Raw genomic sequence first — 16392 nt, forward strand, 5'->3', positions numbered from 1 at the left:
TAGTCCCGTCCTGTAGGGACCTGATGTCGTTTTGGCATAATTTTTGGTATGATTCTTCCTAACAAATGGCTATATGTATACTTTTTTCTAAACATTAGGATTATTTAAACATACTCTTTTGAAATTTGCTTTTTTTTTTTTTTTGTAACCTATAAGACAATCTGTGACTTGCTTAACAGTTTAGGGTCCACATACATGTTCATCTCTCCTGGATCTTTCCAGTTAGTTGATCAGACAGCTGTTTCTCTCTCTTTTTTTTTGGTGGTACTGGGGATTGAACTCAGGGCCTTGTGATTGCGAGGCAAGCACTGTACCAGCTGAGCTATCTCCCCAGCCCTGTTTCTCTCTTTAGCATAACATCACACATCATTTCCTTCAGGCCTCCAGCCTCCCTCGGTAGTCATGGTTTTCCCACGCGTCTGGGACTCTTTGCCTCCTAGAGCTCAGCTCTGCAAATACCAGGCAGAGAAGTGTTATTGGCCTCCAGCGCTGTCGTTCTGGTTTCCGCCACAAGGTGTCACTGTCGAACACCAGTCCTGCAGCGTCCAGTGACTGCTTGGTCATGGACACCCTTGTAGTGATTCAACACGCACCACGTTAGTGTTTATTGAGTGACTCTCATGTGCCAGAAGCGGGGCGGGATCCAGCCCTGAACCAAACAGAACATAAGGAAACAGGTCCTTGGCCCAGATCCCCCTGCCGCATGCCCTTTCTGTCTTTCTTGCCAGCAGATCCTGATCCAGGCTGTAGTTACATCAAAATGTCCGTTGAGGGCTGTCCTGTGTTGGAGGATGCTGTTCAGCAGCATCCCTGATCTCTTCCCAGCACATATCAGTAACATTCCCCCACTCCCAGTCCTGACAAACGGCACTGTCTTGAGCTCTTTTCCGGTGTTCCCTGGAAGGCAGAGGTGCCCCTGGCTGCCTAACCATCTGGGCCTGCTGTTGGGTACCTGGAGCCCCATGCTGTTGACTCACCCGACATTAGTATGGGGAAGAGATGCCTCTCCATCACTCGGTGCCTGCAGACCTGCTTCAAGGTGACTTCCCCGCTCCACCTGTGGTGAGAAGCCTTCCTCTCCTTTGAGAAACTGCAGGAAGTTTCAATATCACATCATCTTCCTTTGTCAGTAAATGTATTTCCTACTTTGCCTGAACACTAACCCCCCGCCCCCCAAACCCTCTGTATTTGAGGAACCGGGAAGTGATTTTGGAAATGTAGGTCACATCCGTATTTTTCCCTATCATAAGCAGTGCCATCCTCGGCATCTCTGTGGCTGTTCCTGTCGAGTGAATTCAGAGCACTCAGGTCCCGCAGCAAAGATGGACGCATTTTAAGCTTCTGGCTAGCACTGCCGTCTCGTTTTCCAGGAAATCCATGCTTCTGGGTGCCTACCCCTCCTCCCCGCCCCCGCCCTCTGAATGTGTGGCAGTGAGCATCGGAGGTGACTAGCTCCTTCCTTGCCTTTTAGAGTTTGAATTTCTCACTGGAGTCATGCTGTGGAGCTTGGCAAAGTCCCTAAAAGCAGAGCTGGCCCCGGTTCTGCCAGAGACAGGCTTTTGTCAGCTCTCCGAGGAACAAACACTCATCCTTAGTGACATCTGGACAGGATGAGACCTTGGGATGCCCTCATCAACTTCTTTGCACCTTTTTTGGATCAAGCTGTGTGGCAAAACAAAACAAAACAAAACAAAAAAACAACAACAACAACCAAACAAACCAAACAAACAAAAAATTGACAAACTATTCCAGCCCCACACCTACACACACACACATACACATGTAGGCACACATACCTGTACCCAACCGACCGAGGTGTGTTTGCTGACAGTACCCACAGTACCCATGCATGATGGGATATTTTAAATTCTTTCCCATTTTATTGCATATCCTTGGCCAAATGCTGGCAATGACCTGCTGCTCTCATGTCACACGACACTCACGGGTTGTGATCCATGGTCTGAAGAGACACTGAGCTCATGGATCCCCCTGCCTCCACCTCGGCAGTGACGATTCAGTGTGTCAGGACCTGCTGAGGGGCCAGCCTTGGAGCCAGGACTTGGGTTCTCAAAAGCAATGACCCCATTTTCCCCAATTCCTGTGGCACGGAGGGCTGAGGTCAGCCTCACTCGGGCTTGCTGGGAAGGGATTGTCCTGGGCTGTGTGTCTCCTTGCCATCAGATGTCACCTCTGCTCTTCCTCAGGTGTTCGCCACAAGTTAATTTCCACCTTTTGGAGGAGTGGCTTCTTCTTCTTGGATGCCTCTCTGCCACTGGGCTGGAAGCTGCTGGAGGGGCGGGTACCTTAGCATCTCTGCCAGGGTGACAGGTCAATAGCTAGCGCACAGCGGGGATTCGATAAGTATTTTTAAGTAAGTGCACGGTCCTCCTCACCCCGCCCGTGAGACCCCACGGTGGCTTAAAGCAGGCTGCCTTCCTCAGGGGCTGCAGGGCCCCCGGGGTCGGGTCCCCACTGGGGCCCCACGGTTCCCTCTCCCCCTCAAGCCCTGGGTGTCCGGTGAATCCACAAATTCCTTAGAGCGACTTAGCCAAGGCCTGGCCTTCTCTTCGCCTGCTCACCTTCCTCCTAGAATTCCCTTCCCTTCCCCGTTGGTCCTTGTCCTCATCCGGGTCCTGCTCAAAGCCCTCCACAAGGCTGGGGGACCAGCTGTCTGAGGCCACATGCGTCCAGGGACCCATAAGGCCTGCACGGGCCTCTGGCAGCCTCATCTCGTACTGACCTCAGCCTAGAGCATCGAATTCCAGCCGCACAGGCCCCCTTGGTTCCCCCTCAACCTACTGGGCATGCGTGTGCCCAAGGCCTCTGTGCCTTGCCGAGTGAATGGATGAATGGATGACAGCTTCCAGCACCATCTGACCGTACCTGTGGCCGTTTCACCTGGCTGTGACCCTGCTTCCAGCAGGCGCCCCTGTTGCCCCGCCCCCTCACCCTCAGCGCCCCGCCCACCCCAATTGAGGCGCCGGGAGAGGGGCAGCCTGCGCTTGCTGCGAGTCTCCACCAGGGGGCAGCAGCGGGCCGCCCTGGAAGGATCCTTCCTTTTTCAAATTCTCTTCTTCCCTCAATGATTATAATCCGTTCCTTGAAGCTTCTAACCATCTCCGGAACTGGACGGTTCCATCAGTTTCCTGCCCTTCACCCTAACCAAAAACGTGATCTCAAACTAGGGAATAAACTAGCATCTTTCCCACCAGACCTGTGTCTTGAGGGTCAAGCTGTACTCCTCCTGGATCCTGCTGTCCAGGCAGAGCAGGAGGGATGAGGTCAGAGATCCTAACTCCGGGACCTGGCCGGGCACCCTGGCCCTCTGTGCGTGTCTGGGAAGTGACTGAAGGAATGCCGGTTGTCTCGAGAAACTCACGGGAGGCAAGGCTGCCTGCGCCGGGCCAAGCAGGTGGGTCTCTCTCCTCTCAGGGCTGGGGACGGCTTGGTTTTAGAGACATCAGTAACCTTCATTTTGTCTCTGGCTTCTGGGAGATCTCTGTTTTCTAGTGCCAAGGAGCCCCAGAGGTAAGGGGTCCTCACTCTTTGTTCCCTTCTCAGCGATTCTTAAGTCAGCCTTGCCTGACTCCAGAGAATGGTCATTTGGCAAGCTCGGGGTTCCAGTCAAGGTCCCCGCGCCTTTCCTTGTCTCTCTGCTGCATCCTGAAACCAGAAACCTCCCTTAACTCAACGTGCTGAAGGCCCCGTGAGGTGCTGTGCCCAGCACTGCACATGGTGCCCAGATGTGTTCCCAGGGGAGGGGACAGGTGATAGAGGATTAAGCTCCATTGAATGGGGCGGGTAAGCAAGCCCCGCCCACGTCACTGCCTTCTCCTTCTTGGTCCTTAATCCTCTGCTGACAGCACAGAATCTGGAGTCTGACAAACGTGGGTTCCCATTCTGGCCTTGCCACCTCTTAGCTGTGTGATTCTGATGACGGTGCTTAGTTTCCCAAGCAGTGGGGGGATGATGCTCTCCTCTGTGTCTCTGGTTGCCTGAGATGATGTGGGAAAATCGAAGGACCTGGGCTGAATTAGATACATGGGAGTTCTTATTGTCATCCCTGCCATCATTGCCACCATCACCATCACCACCATCACCACCATCATCACCATCACCATCACCATCACCACCACCACCATCACCACCATCACCACCATCACCACCATCATCACCATCACCATCACCACCATCACCACCACCACCATCACCATCACCACCATCACCACCATCACCACCATCACCATCACCATCACCACCACCACCATCACCATCACCACCACCACCACCATCATCACCATCACCATCACCACCACCACCATCACCATCACCACCATCACCACCATCATCACCATCACCATCACCACCATCACCATCACCACCACCACCATCACCACCATCATCACCATCACCATCACCATCACCATCACCACCACCACCATCACCATCACCACCACCACCATCACCACCATCATCACCATCACCATCACCACCATCACCACCATCACCACCACCACCATCACCACCACCACCATCACCATCACCACCATCACCACCATCACCACCATCATCACCATCACCATCACCACCATCACCATCACCACCATCACCATCACCACCATCACCACCACCACCATCACCACCATCACCATCACCACCATCACCACCATCATCACCATCACCATCACCATCACCATCACCATCACCATCACCACCACCACCATCACCACCATCATCACCATCACCATCACCACCATCACCATCACCACCACCACCATCACCATCACCATCACCATCACCACCACCACCATCACCATCACCACCACCACCACCACCATCACCACCACCACCATCACCACCATCATCACCATCACCATCACCACCACCACCATCACCATCACCACCACCACCACCACCATCACCACCACCACCATCACCATCACCACCATCACCACCACCATCACCATCACCATCACCATCACCACCACCACCATCACCATCACCACCACCACCACCACCACCACCACCACCACCATCACCATCACCATCACCACCACCACCATCACCATCACCACCACCACCACCACCACCACCACCACCATCATCACCATCACCATCACCATCACCACCATCACCACCATCACCACCATCACCATCACCACCATCACCATCACCACCATCACCACCATCACCACCATCACCATCATCACCACCATCACCATCACCATCACCATCACCACCACCATCACCATCACCATCACCACCACCATCACCATCACCATCACCACCACCACCATCACCACCACCACCACCATCACCACCATCACCACCATCACCACCACCATCACCATCACCATCACCATCATCACCATGACCACCCCATCACCATGACGACCATAACCTTACGACTGTCACTCACCATATCACCATCACTGTCATCACAACCATCACCCAACTGTCACCTCTGTCCCCAGGGTCCGCTAGCCTTCCCCGCCCGCCTCCTCCCTGCCCCCTCTCTCGTTCCGTGACCTCCCTTTAGCTGCTCTAACGAGCCTTCAGCAACAGACACGCGCTGCCCCCAGGTCCCAGAGCTCTGCGGTCTGGGGACGTGGTGCCGGCAGATTTGGTGTCTGGCGAAGGCCTCACAGTTGGTGCCTTGTGTCCGTCACTAGGCAGGAGGGAATGGTGGCTTTCTGGGGCCTCTTTTGCAAGGACATTAATCCCTTTGAGACCTCATCACCTTCCAAGGCCCCCCCTCCACCCCCGGCACCTTGGGGTTTGTTCTCCCCCAAGAGCTTCGGCAGAGCCGCATGCAGGCCATCGGGGCCCGGCTTCCGCCCTTCTCCTTCAGCTCCCAGCCGTGGCCGTCCACCCGAGCCATCGAGCCACCGTCTCCCTCAACGCTGCTGCTTCTTCAGCCCCTCCCCTCTGTTGGCCATGTCCTCCATTGGCCGCCCTTCCCTGGCCAACCCATCGTGAGGAAGGAACCCCGGGCCACGTTCCCTGCCCCCTGCCCTGTTTGCCCCCGTGGCCCCTGCGGAGCCCAGATCCGGGGTCGTGGATGCGGCAGCTGGGAGGCTGTGTCCTGGCCTTGGGCCGCCTCCCTCCGGCCAGGACTGGAGAGCGGGCCGAGCACAGCGGGTCCCTCCCGGACCCTCCTCCCCGGCTCCCGGCCACCTTCCGGGGGCAGCCCGGCGGGGGCTTCCTTCCCCTCTCCCGCCCTCCCTCCTTTCTCTCCACTCTTCTTCCGGCCGTTTCCATTGCTCGCAGCCTGATGACTCCTGGTCATTTACGTTTTCAGTTTCCCAAGGACAAACCCTCCGTGGAGGTGGTGGACGCTCTGCCCTGCCCCGTCCCTGTCCTCCAGCCCCGGCTGCCTGCCTGGCACTGTGCCGGGAGGGGCTCTCCAGGGGCTCCAGGGCTGAGCTGAGACCCGGGGAAGAGGACGTCTCCCAGTGACTGGCCTGAGGGGTCCCTGTGGCAGGAGAGAGCGGGGCGCCCCGGGCACAGGGAGACCAGAGCCGGGCCTGCCGGGGTCAGCAGAGGAGGCCTGAGTGGGGCAGGTGGGCCGGCCAGCTCCCACTGGGGCCAGGCCAGGAGCTGCCTCTGCAGGGCTGGGAGCCGAAGGGCCCTGTGTTAGTCCCCTTTCCAGTGCTGGGGCAGAGTCCCCAGGAGAACGACTTCAAGGAGGGACGTCTGGTTTCGGCACTGGGCCCGGAGGCTTCAGCCCTGGCTGGCCGACGCCGCTGCTCTGGGCCTGTGACCAGGCTGAGGGATTTGGTGGAACAGAGCCGAGCGCCTTGGCAGCCAGAGAGGTGGGCGCAGGGCCAGGGTCAAGAGACGCCCTGGTGCACCAGGTGACGTGACTCCATCGATGGGGCCAGAGCCCTCCTGACCAGTCGCTCCCCCCATCCCCACCTCCAGTCCCTGCTGCCTGTCAGCCTTTGGGGAACATTCCAGATCCAAACCCTAACGGGTTCTTCTGCCATGCAGCCAGGGTAGAGGGTGGCCCGGATCGGGAGAGGTGCCCGGCCATCCTTCAGGAGGCCCAGGTGACCGCAGCAGAGAGACCCGAGATTAGGGGGACCTGCCTGCACCCACGGCCTCCTGAGGCGCCTTCTCCTGAGCATCCAGGGGGGACTGGCAGCCAGGAGGAAAACAGGATGCAGAGTGGCCCCAAAATAGGACAGCCTCCGGCGGTCCTTGGCCTCCTCCCAGTTCGGGCTTTGAATGAAGCCCCCAGAGCCCGCCTTCCGCGACAAAGTCTTCCTTTGAGTGAACAAAGCATAGGAGCGGGTCCTGATTGCCCTATTGTTCCAGTCCCTTCCGACTTGGTGCTGGCTGGGCGGGCGCAGGCCGAGCCGCCCCCTCCCCAGGCCTTGTCCATGTGTTCCGGCATGACGTCTGTCCGTTCCCTGGTTCATGCTCAACCTGTCCCCTCCTGTGGCTTCTCGAGAGTCCCTCACACCCCATTAGGACTTTTGCTCCCCCGTGACAGAAACCCGTCCCCAGTGGGGCTCTGGGGCCACTGGCTCATCCGCTTGCTCTGTTTTAGTCTCCGTCGGGGACCTGGGGGGCCGTGATGGGGAGCCCGCGCCCATGGACCCGTGTTCTAGCCCTGGGCTGTCCAGCGGGCATCTGTGTGTCGAGTTCAACGTCCACTCATTAAAATCAAATGAAGTTAAAAATGCCCGTCTGCATCCACAGAGCCCATGTCCCCAGCCACGCTGCCCCCGGGCCCCTGCGGGTACAGCACAGTTCTAGAACATGTCTGCCATTCCAGAGAGTTCTGCCGGACAGTGCTGCTCTGGACTAGGTTGGAGAAATCCCAGATAAGACCAGCACTAACTGGCGGTGGGGAGTTTTATGCAGAGAAGTAAAATGAAGTCCGCCTTGGGGGGCGGCTGGCGGGCTGTCAGGGTCCCGCGGGAGGGACGGGACGGACCTATCAGGAGACTTACTGCCAGGCCTTGGCCTATGTGCTGGGGTGGGTGGGGAGGGACCCGGAGCGCTCAAATCTGCAGGGCGGGCTGCCGGGGAGGTCTGGAAACTTTGGGCATGACTGAAGTTGCCGTCCGAGAAGGGAACTTCCATTTCTGCAGGGCAGCCTCAGACCTTGCCACGGGTCGAATCAGCCTGAGGTCACTGGGGATGGTCACCCTAATAAAGAGCAGCAGATTAGGGACTCTGATCACACCGACAGATGACCTCCCCAGCAAGGCCCCGTCAGCCCTTGACCGAAGCCAGGGACTGCAGCTCAGCCAGGTGGACGTCTGAGCTGGGGAGGTGACGTTAAAACTGAGACTTGAATGACAGGAAGGGACCAGACCGGAGAAGATCAGGAGGAACAGGGGTTGGAGCAGGGAAACGGGTCGTGAAGACCCCCAAAGCATTCTTAAGGGCTGAGCCGCGGTGCGTGTCTGGTGACCCACTGCTGTGTGACAGGCCACTCCAAAACTTAGTGGCTTAAAGCAACTGCTTTGGTGTCTCATGGTTCCCCAGCTTGGCGGGGCTCAGCTGGGGACATCCGCTGCTCCTTGGGCGGGTGGCGTGGGCTGCGGTCACCTGGAGCCTGAGTGAGCTGGAGCTTCCAAGTGGCGCCCCACATGGATGGCAGGAGGCAGGGCTGTCTCCTGGGGAACCCCATGCCGCCTTCCCCAGCTCAGGATCACACGCTGAGTGAGTAAGAAAGCCATTTATATGGACGTTCTCCAGGGGACCTTACGTGACAGCTGGAGGTGCTGGCGAGACACAAGTTCCTCAGGGGACATTTAAGACTCAGAGGCGGGTCTCAGGCCCTCCCTGGCGTGGGTGAGCCGGCCTGGGTTGTCAGGGACATTTGGCATCCGCGTGTCCGGCTGTTGGAGGACCGTCAAGAGGGACTTGTGCTCAGGTCACCGTTGGTCAGCAAGGGGCTGGTGTCAGGAAGGAGAGGTGGCCGTGAGGAGGGGACAATGGAGGGAAAGCAGGGTCAGGACCCCAGCACCCAGTCTGTTGCCCCAAATCCAAGTGACCACCACAGAGAAATGGCGGCAAGCTCCGACGGACTCTTGATCTTTTAAGCTGGGCGCCCCCCTCCCTCCGCCCCAAGCTGGATCTGAACAGAGGTGCTCTCCCCACGAGCTGCTGGCTGGCGGACGCTTCCTCCCCAGCCTCTGGGGCAAGCACCCTGGGGCAGGCTGGGCCGCCCTCCTGCCCTGCTTCCTCTCGGGTCCCTTCGTCCCTCTCTTGCCCACCTCCAGCTTCCTGCAGGCAGCAGAGGCCCCTGTGGAAGTCCCCAGGGAGAGCAAGGAGGCCCTGGCTCCCTGCTGGCATCTCTGACGTGCCAGAGTTCCTTAGTCCTGGCCCCCGCCAAGTGCTGAGCAGCACTGGGCTCCGAGTTGACATTGAACTTGTAGGGTTGGCAGGGCCTAGACTCTAAGGATCCTGGGTTCCCTGTGCACTAAGCCAGGTGGGAGCTGAGTCAGGTCCAAACGGTCTGCTGCCTCTTGGAATAAACCCGGTCTCCTGGTGTTTTCACGAGCTCATGACACCCAGCCACCCTGATCCTCTTCTTCTTCACACAGCCTGCCCCAGGACCTTTGCACAAGTCATTCCTTCTGCCTGGAATGTGCCGCTCCAATCTTCCCCTGGCTGATTTCTTGTCACCTGGTCTCCGCTCAGAGGTGCCACTGTCTCAGAGTTCCAAATTGATCTTCGTTGGTTTCTATCTTGTTTCTCATTACTCTGGTTTTTTGTTTAAAATTCCTTTTTTGGAGATGGGGCCTCCCTGCATTGCCCAGATCGGCCCTAAACTCCCGGGCTCAAGTGACCCTCCCTGCCTCAGCCTCCTGAGTAGGGGACTGTTGGTGTGTCCTCCAGTGGGCTGTCACTCTGTCTTGTTTCCTTCACAGTCTCTGTCATGTCTAAACTGATGCTGTCTATTTGTGGCTCCAAGTTGGAGTGTAGGAAGTGACCATTGAGTGACTGAATGACAGCGCTGGGTGGTAACAGCCACCACCCGGTGGCGGGTCACGTCCTGCGCTGGAGAATTGACACTCAGCATTGGCTCGTTTAACCCTCTCAGCAGCCTCACAAGGTCCATGCGATTATTATTTCTATACTCTGGTAAGAGAACTGAGGCTCAGAGAGGTAGAGTCTTTGCCTTGGGTCACACAGCCACAGAGAGTCAAAGGCAATGTTCGCACCCAGGTTGGTCTGGCACCTGTTAAACCAAGGCTCTCCCAGTAAGAGAGCAGCAGTGAGTGTCCCCTGTGTCGCATCTGCTCAGCTTGGGAGGGCAGCCTTTGCTGGTTTTGCAGGGACTGAGCCCCAAACTCCAGAACCCAGGCAGAAAGAAATGGTTTACAGGTTGCATGTAAAGTTCCAATGGCAACATTGTACCCCTGCAGAACAGGTCGTTCAGGAGCCGGCCGCGTGCTGAGGTCTCCCGCAGCCTCTCCACCGCACTGGTGGTGGGAAGAGCGAGCGGGAGCCCAGGGTGGAGTCTGTCTGTCCGTCTGTCTGTCTGTTCCAGCGTGGTTCTGAGAGAGGGCGGGGCTTCCTTGGTCATGAGCTTGTTTTCTCTGTTTAGCGAGTGTGTAGAGGGAAAGTGGCAGGAGGATGGGGGGAATGTTATTATTTGGGACACAATTGTCTAAAATACTAAGGAATATGCAAGTGATAGCGCATACATTGCTTTCTTCTTCTCCAGGTAATAGCTCGGGCCCTTCTCGTACAAGACTGTAAGTTGGTAATTGGGAAAAGTTGTTCTTGGGTTAGAGGTGATCACTATTTCTCTTCTGCTCATCTGCAGCCTGGCTTCCTGGGCCAGAACCCAGAAGCCGTGTAACTTACAAAAGCTTAAAGGAAGATAGTCCCTCCTGACCCAGTTCACCTCCTTGGTCTATACCTCTTGTGGTACTTTCCTCCCTGCTGCCCGAGCTGGTGGGGCTGGGTGCTCAGGCTTGCTGGTTGACTCCACCTCCTCTCTGCACCCGTGAAAGCTTCCTGGACTGCGTCTCCCTGCAGTAACCGTCCCCTGCTGATACAACTCCTGAAGCCTCAAGGTGGGGCCACTTAAAGGCCACCCCTGCTGGGAAGCCTTCCTGTTGGCACCTGCTCCCATCCTGGGTGGCTCCGTGGGCCGTGGTCACTGCCGGTGCTTTGACCCCTCAGTCTTCCACATCCGCTTGGAAGTGCTCTCTCCGAGGTGGGGGGAGCTCATTTCTGCCGGGATGGGGCTGTGGAGGAGAGTGAGCTGTGCCGAGAGGCTTCCTCTAGAGCGGTGGGGTAAACTTCTCTCCCCTGGCCGAATCTGGCCCTCCACCTGCTTCTGTAAATAAAGTTTTATTGGGACCCTGCTACACCTATACGTTTTCTTCTCATCTGTGACTTTTTTCACACTGCAACATCAGAATTGTGTAGCGAGGCAGAGACTGTAGCCCCCGGAGCTGGAAATATCTACTATCTGGAGCTTTAGAGGAAGAATGTGCTAATCCTTGTCAAAGACCAAGCAAGAAATAATAAGTGTTAATTAAAAAAAAATGCGCACATGTTCTAAACCAGGAGAGATGGCAGTAAATGTCAAGAAAAGTTCCTTTCAGGGGTCGGTAAATTCTTGGAGAGGTTGGGGAGGCATCAACAGCGAGGAACGCCATGATGGAGTGGATTAATATTCGTACCAGGGGTGCCGCATTTACGTGGAGCTGGTATTTATGGAGCACTTACTATGGTAAGGCAGAAAGAGCAGGAAGAGTGGACATACCCAGAGAGGGTAAGAAACCTGTCCAGGGTCACACAGCAAGTGCAGAGCCTGAGCTCAGACCCATGTCAGTCTCATCTGAGACAGGTGCTTTCATTGAACAGCATCCTCCATGTTGACTTCTTGTCTGTTCCCCACCAGGTTGTGGGTTCTTGGAGGGCGGGGGGCCTCCTGTGGCTGTCCCTGAAGTGCCAGGTACACCAAGTCCCAGATCCTTGCGTTTGGGAGTCCCGGGATCTCTGGGCTGATGCGTGCCACCTTCCAGTGGGATTCTCCTCATCCACAGCTCCCACTCAGCTCCCGAGTGGGAGGGCGGGAGACCCTTTTGGTTCCCCTGCTTCGTCTGGAACTTTGTGGAGGAGAAATGAGGGGCTCCGGCTTGGTGAGCGGATACCAGAATGGTTTTCCAAATGCGACCTTCCCAAGGCCTTCTGCCTTCATTATCACGCTAGAGGGAAGAACCGAGGGGCAGGACTGTCTTCGCTCTAAGCTCTAGCCCTCCGCCTTGGAAAAGTCAGGATCAAACAGCTGGTCGGCTGCAGTCACCCAGATGAATTTTCCTCCCTAGATTTCTTTGCATCCCGCCCGAGTGGGGCCGCTTTGGATGGTGCAGTGCTGCTGGTGGCCACCAGGAGGCGCTGCCTGATAAGCGTCCTCAACTCAGAAGAGATGATACTGTGCGAACCGGCAGGAGGCTCAGACTCACCCCATCAACTTCCAGACCAGTCGAGAAAGGCCGGGCCCAGCTACGCAGGCAGCTCGTCTCAGTCGAGTGGTGCACCTCTTTCTGCCAGGCAGGCTGAAGCCAGGCCCATCCCTGAGTCTCTTTCCCTGGCTGACCCCAGCCTGCAGCTGCCCCGGGCTCGTGTGGGAGCAGAGTCCTGGCTCCTGCCCACTGCTCAGAGGGGGACCAGCTCCGCGTGCCGTCCTTGGGTGTTCATTGCCGTGAAGAGCCTGTGTTGGTCTCCCTGCTTTGCTGCAAAACCAACTAGGAGGAGAAGATGAGGGACAGAGACCAATGGAGAAGGCGGGTGTCAGCTCGGAACCAGTGGGGGCAGGAAGGGCCAAAGAGATGGAAAGTCTGGGCAGCGGCTTCCTCCTCTTGGGAGACGTGGGGAGAGTGCCAGCTTGCTTCAGGGCCGGTTGACATCTTAGCCCAGCACAAAGATTGAAAAGAAAAAAAAAAAAAGCCACCGGCCATGTTCGGCCAGGGGCCGAGGTCCTGGCTTCTTTTTCCAGCTGCCCCGGCCAGGAGGCGTGCGAGTTCTGAGCCTGGGATGTGAGCCTCTGGCCTTCGCAAGGGGCCCGATCCTTTGCAACCTTGCCTCTGTCTGGGGCGCCTTCACCGTCTGAGCAGGACCTTTGTCTGGCTCTTGGCTGCTCCTGGCTGCTCCTGGCTGGAGCCAACTGCAGCAGATCATGCGACCCGGAGAGAATGGCCAAGCTGTCTCTCCCCGTTCCCTAGTAACTGCAGGACAAGGCTTGCCCCTTGCTCGCTTCTAGCTAGAAGCAGATCCTCAGGGGCTGAAGGATCTCGAGAACCCAGAGCTGGTGAAGCGCACCCCAGCATGGTGTGGACGGCTGACCCACAGCCCGGCCCGGCTCGTCAGGGGAGCCCCTGAACTGGACGGAGCTCCTGTCCCTGAGATGGGTAGGGAGTGGGGGGCAGCGTTTGGACCCCTTTCGGTGTTCCGAAACAGAAAAACAGGCATCGATCAATCGGCCACTCACAGTCTTCTGTAACATATTCGAGAAGCAGGGACAAGTGTCCCACGGTCTTTTATAGAAACATAGGTTGTTTCCCCGAAGGGAGTTGTTTCTAGCGAGAGGGCTTATAGGCCAGGGACCTTCCCGAGGCGCCTTCTGCTGCTGTGCAGGAGTGGGGGTGGGGACACCCTGCCGAGGAGCAGCTACCACTGTCTGTTCTTTCCATCTGATGGCAGGTCACCGCATCTCAGCCCGGGTCGCAGGTGTCCTGTTAGTGCACAGGTCTCTCCCGGGGCTTCTCAGCCTGCGCACTCTTGACACTGGGGGGCTGGTGACTGGCCGGGGCTGTGCTGCACTTTGCAGGACATTGAGCAGCATCTCTGGCCTCTCCCCACCAGATGCCAGTAGCACCCGCCCTTCTCCCCTCCGTGGGGACATGGAAGACTCCCCTGGGGTCAGAGGTGTAGCTCAGTGGCTGGGGCCTCGCTGGCTCACTCTGGCCACAACCCCCAGCTTCCCGGGAAAAGAGCCTCCTGGCCTCATCAAATGCCCCCTGGGACAGACTCGCTGGGGTGACAGCCACGACTTGGCTTCTGGGAGCACCTGGCACCTAGCTGCTCCGGCCCTGGTGCTGACCATGACAGGGATGGTGACAGCGTCCACTTCTCGGCCCGAGACTGAGGTTCCGTAAAAGGCTCAGAGACCCACGGCTGAGCCGGGGTTGGGCCTGCTCTGCCCGGAGCGAGCTTTTCCTGGGGGTCTTTAGTGACGTTACCGGGAAGCAGATAAGAGCCGAGCCTGGGTGTCCCCCGGCCCTCCGCTCGCGTGCGCATGCGCAGACCCGCGGCCGCCTCTCCCCCTCCCCCACACCTCGTTAAACTCCCATCAGGGTCGCAGATACACAGCTTCTGGTCTCCCGGGAAGGAGGCGCTGGAGGGCGGAGCCCAGGCTGCAGGGTCCCCGCTCAGCCTCCTCTCCTCTGCCTTGGGGCCTGGCGGCCACGTGGCCTGAGTCCACATGGTGCCCAGGGACAGGAAAGGTGGTCGCTGAGCCCGTGGCTCTCTCTCTGCCTCTCAGGTGGGATGTTCTCGCCCAGCCAGGGGGTCGACCTCAGTAGCCACACCCAGTCCTTGGAAGGTGGCCCTGGGGCTTAGCCCCCGGCTCCCAACTGTTGCTCTTCTGGCCACCACGTCCCCTTGGTGGCACCTGCCTTGGGATTCTTTGAACACTGCAAATGAACCTCTACCCCTGCACTGTCCCTCCTGCCTGGGACACGCGATGGGCGGGCAGCTCCTTCTCGTGATTCGGGTCTCAACTCAGATCCTGTAGAATCAGCAGGGAGTGACTTACTCACGCGGTTGTCACAGCCCGGGGCACCTCCCACAGCCCCAGCGAGGACGTTTCCCTGGGGAAAGACCATCAAGTGTGTGCTCCTCACTCTGTGTGGCTCCTTTGCTGGCTTCCCGGCTTGACCCTGGCGTTTTCTTTTGCCCACCACATGCCAAGTTGCAAATCTGCCCAGGATTCTTTTTCTTCCAAATCCTCCAAGCTCAAAATGTTTTGTTTTCAATATCTTTTTTGGGGGGTTGTCGTGTGGGGTAAAAGCTGCCTGCAGACTTTTCCACGTGGAGATCGGTCCCGTACCTGCCCAGGGAAGGTCTGCTGGGATTTTGCTAGCTTCTTGTTTCGGTTTTGGGAAGAAGGATGCAGAAAACGCCAGAACCTGACCCAACAGCATCTGCAGTCCTCTCATCTGACCATTGGGTCAGAGGATGAAAAAGAAGTCAAGGGAAATTATTCCACCTCGGATCCCGGGCATCGTCCTACGGCTTCCCTGGGGGCGCCAGTTCTACCTCAGGATGCTGGAATTTTCGCCCAGGGGAATTCTGACCGCAGGCTGGGCCCAGGAAAGGTGGGGACGGAGGGGTTTGAAGTATCTTTGTGGAGAGAGCTTGGTGTCCTGCGGTCTTTTCTCAGTGTTCATGGTGACAGTGGATGTGGGGAAGGAGGATTTAAACTCCATTCCTGTCCGGGATCTGCCCAGATGTTTATCTCTGCCCCTTCCACGCACCAGGCCTTGGCTCTTGTTCGCAATGAGCCAGATGCATGGTGTGCCAGCCTTTCCCCGGAGTTCTTGCAGCAACTTTGTAGGGCAGAGGTTGCCCTGTCTTTTGTAAAAAAGAGAAGAGAGAGGGTTCAGAGAGGAGGATGGACCTGGCTGAGGCTGTGGCCAGGCAGTTGGTGAGGAGCAGGAAAAAGTGAGGTGACGGGGAGTTGGGGACCAGGCCTACAGTCTTAATGGGAGCCTTGTCCCTAGGGTTCTCCGAAGCACAGACTGCACCCGAGATGCCAGCCCTGCCTCAGGCTTGCTGATACTGGGCATGGACTCTGAGTCTGGCATGAGCACTGCCCGTGTGCCTGGGGCCCAGGTGCAGTGAGCTGGCCCAGCCCTGGCATGTAGTATGTGCTCAACAAACCACCTTTGCTTCTCTTGTTGATGGTCCCTGGCACTGCAGTACCCACACTATCTATGACTATTAGCAAAGAAGGGGACCCTCCCTGGTGAAATGAATTCTCTGGTTTCCTTCCTGGAAATTTTTCTACGCAGACAGAAGTTTCCTATCCAAATTTGATAGGAAAAGTCCTCAAGGATCTTTAATGATGCTCCCTGACAAACCGACCCAGGTCAGCTTTCTATGGAGGTTACGATGATCTAGAGACCACTACATTGTGGTGTGCAATTCACCTGTGCATTCCAACTTAATCAGCACTCATTAACTGCCTGCTGTATTCTTGGTACTATGTGAGGCACTTACTGTGTGGCCTTTGGCAAGTTAATTTACTTCTCTGAACCATCACTTCTGGGTCTGAAAATTCACATGATACCTTTTGGGGGTTGTCCTGAGGATTCGGTGAGGTCAAATATACAAATGTCTGGAGTG

General features: G+C 57.0%; 1 protein-coding gene across 4 annotated transcripts in view; it reads left to right on the top strand.

Moving 5' to 3' along the window:
* The window catches only part of KSR2 (kinase suppressor of ras 2), a gene marked incomplete at its 3' end in the record, with an annotated part of 403959 nt that overhangs the window by 87260 nt on the left and 300307 nt on the right, over positions 1-16392 (top strand). The gene's annotated exons all lie outside the window — the stretch shown is intronic.

Source organism: Sciurus vulgaris, assembly GCF_902686455.1.
Source record: "Sciurus vulgaris genome assembly, chromosome: 8".
Classification (NCBI taxonomy): domain Eukaryota; kingdom Metazoa; phylum Chordata; class Mammalia; order Rodentia; family Sciuridae; genus Sciurus; species Sciurus vulgaris.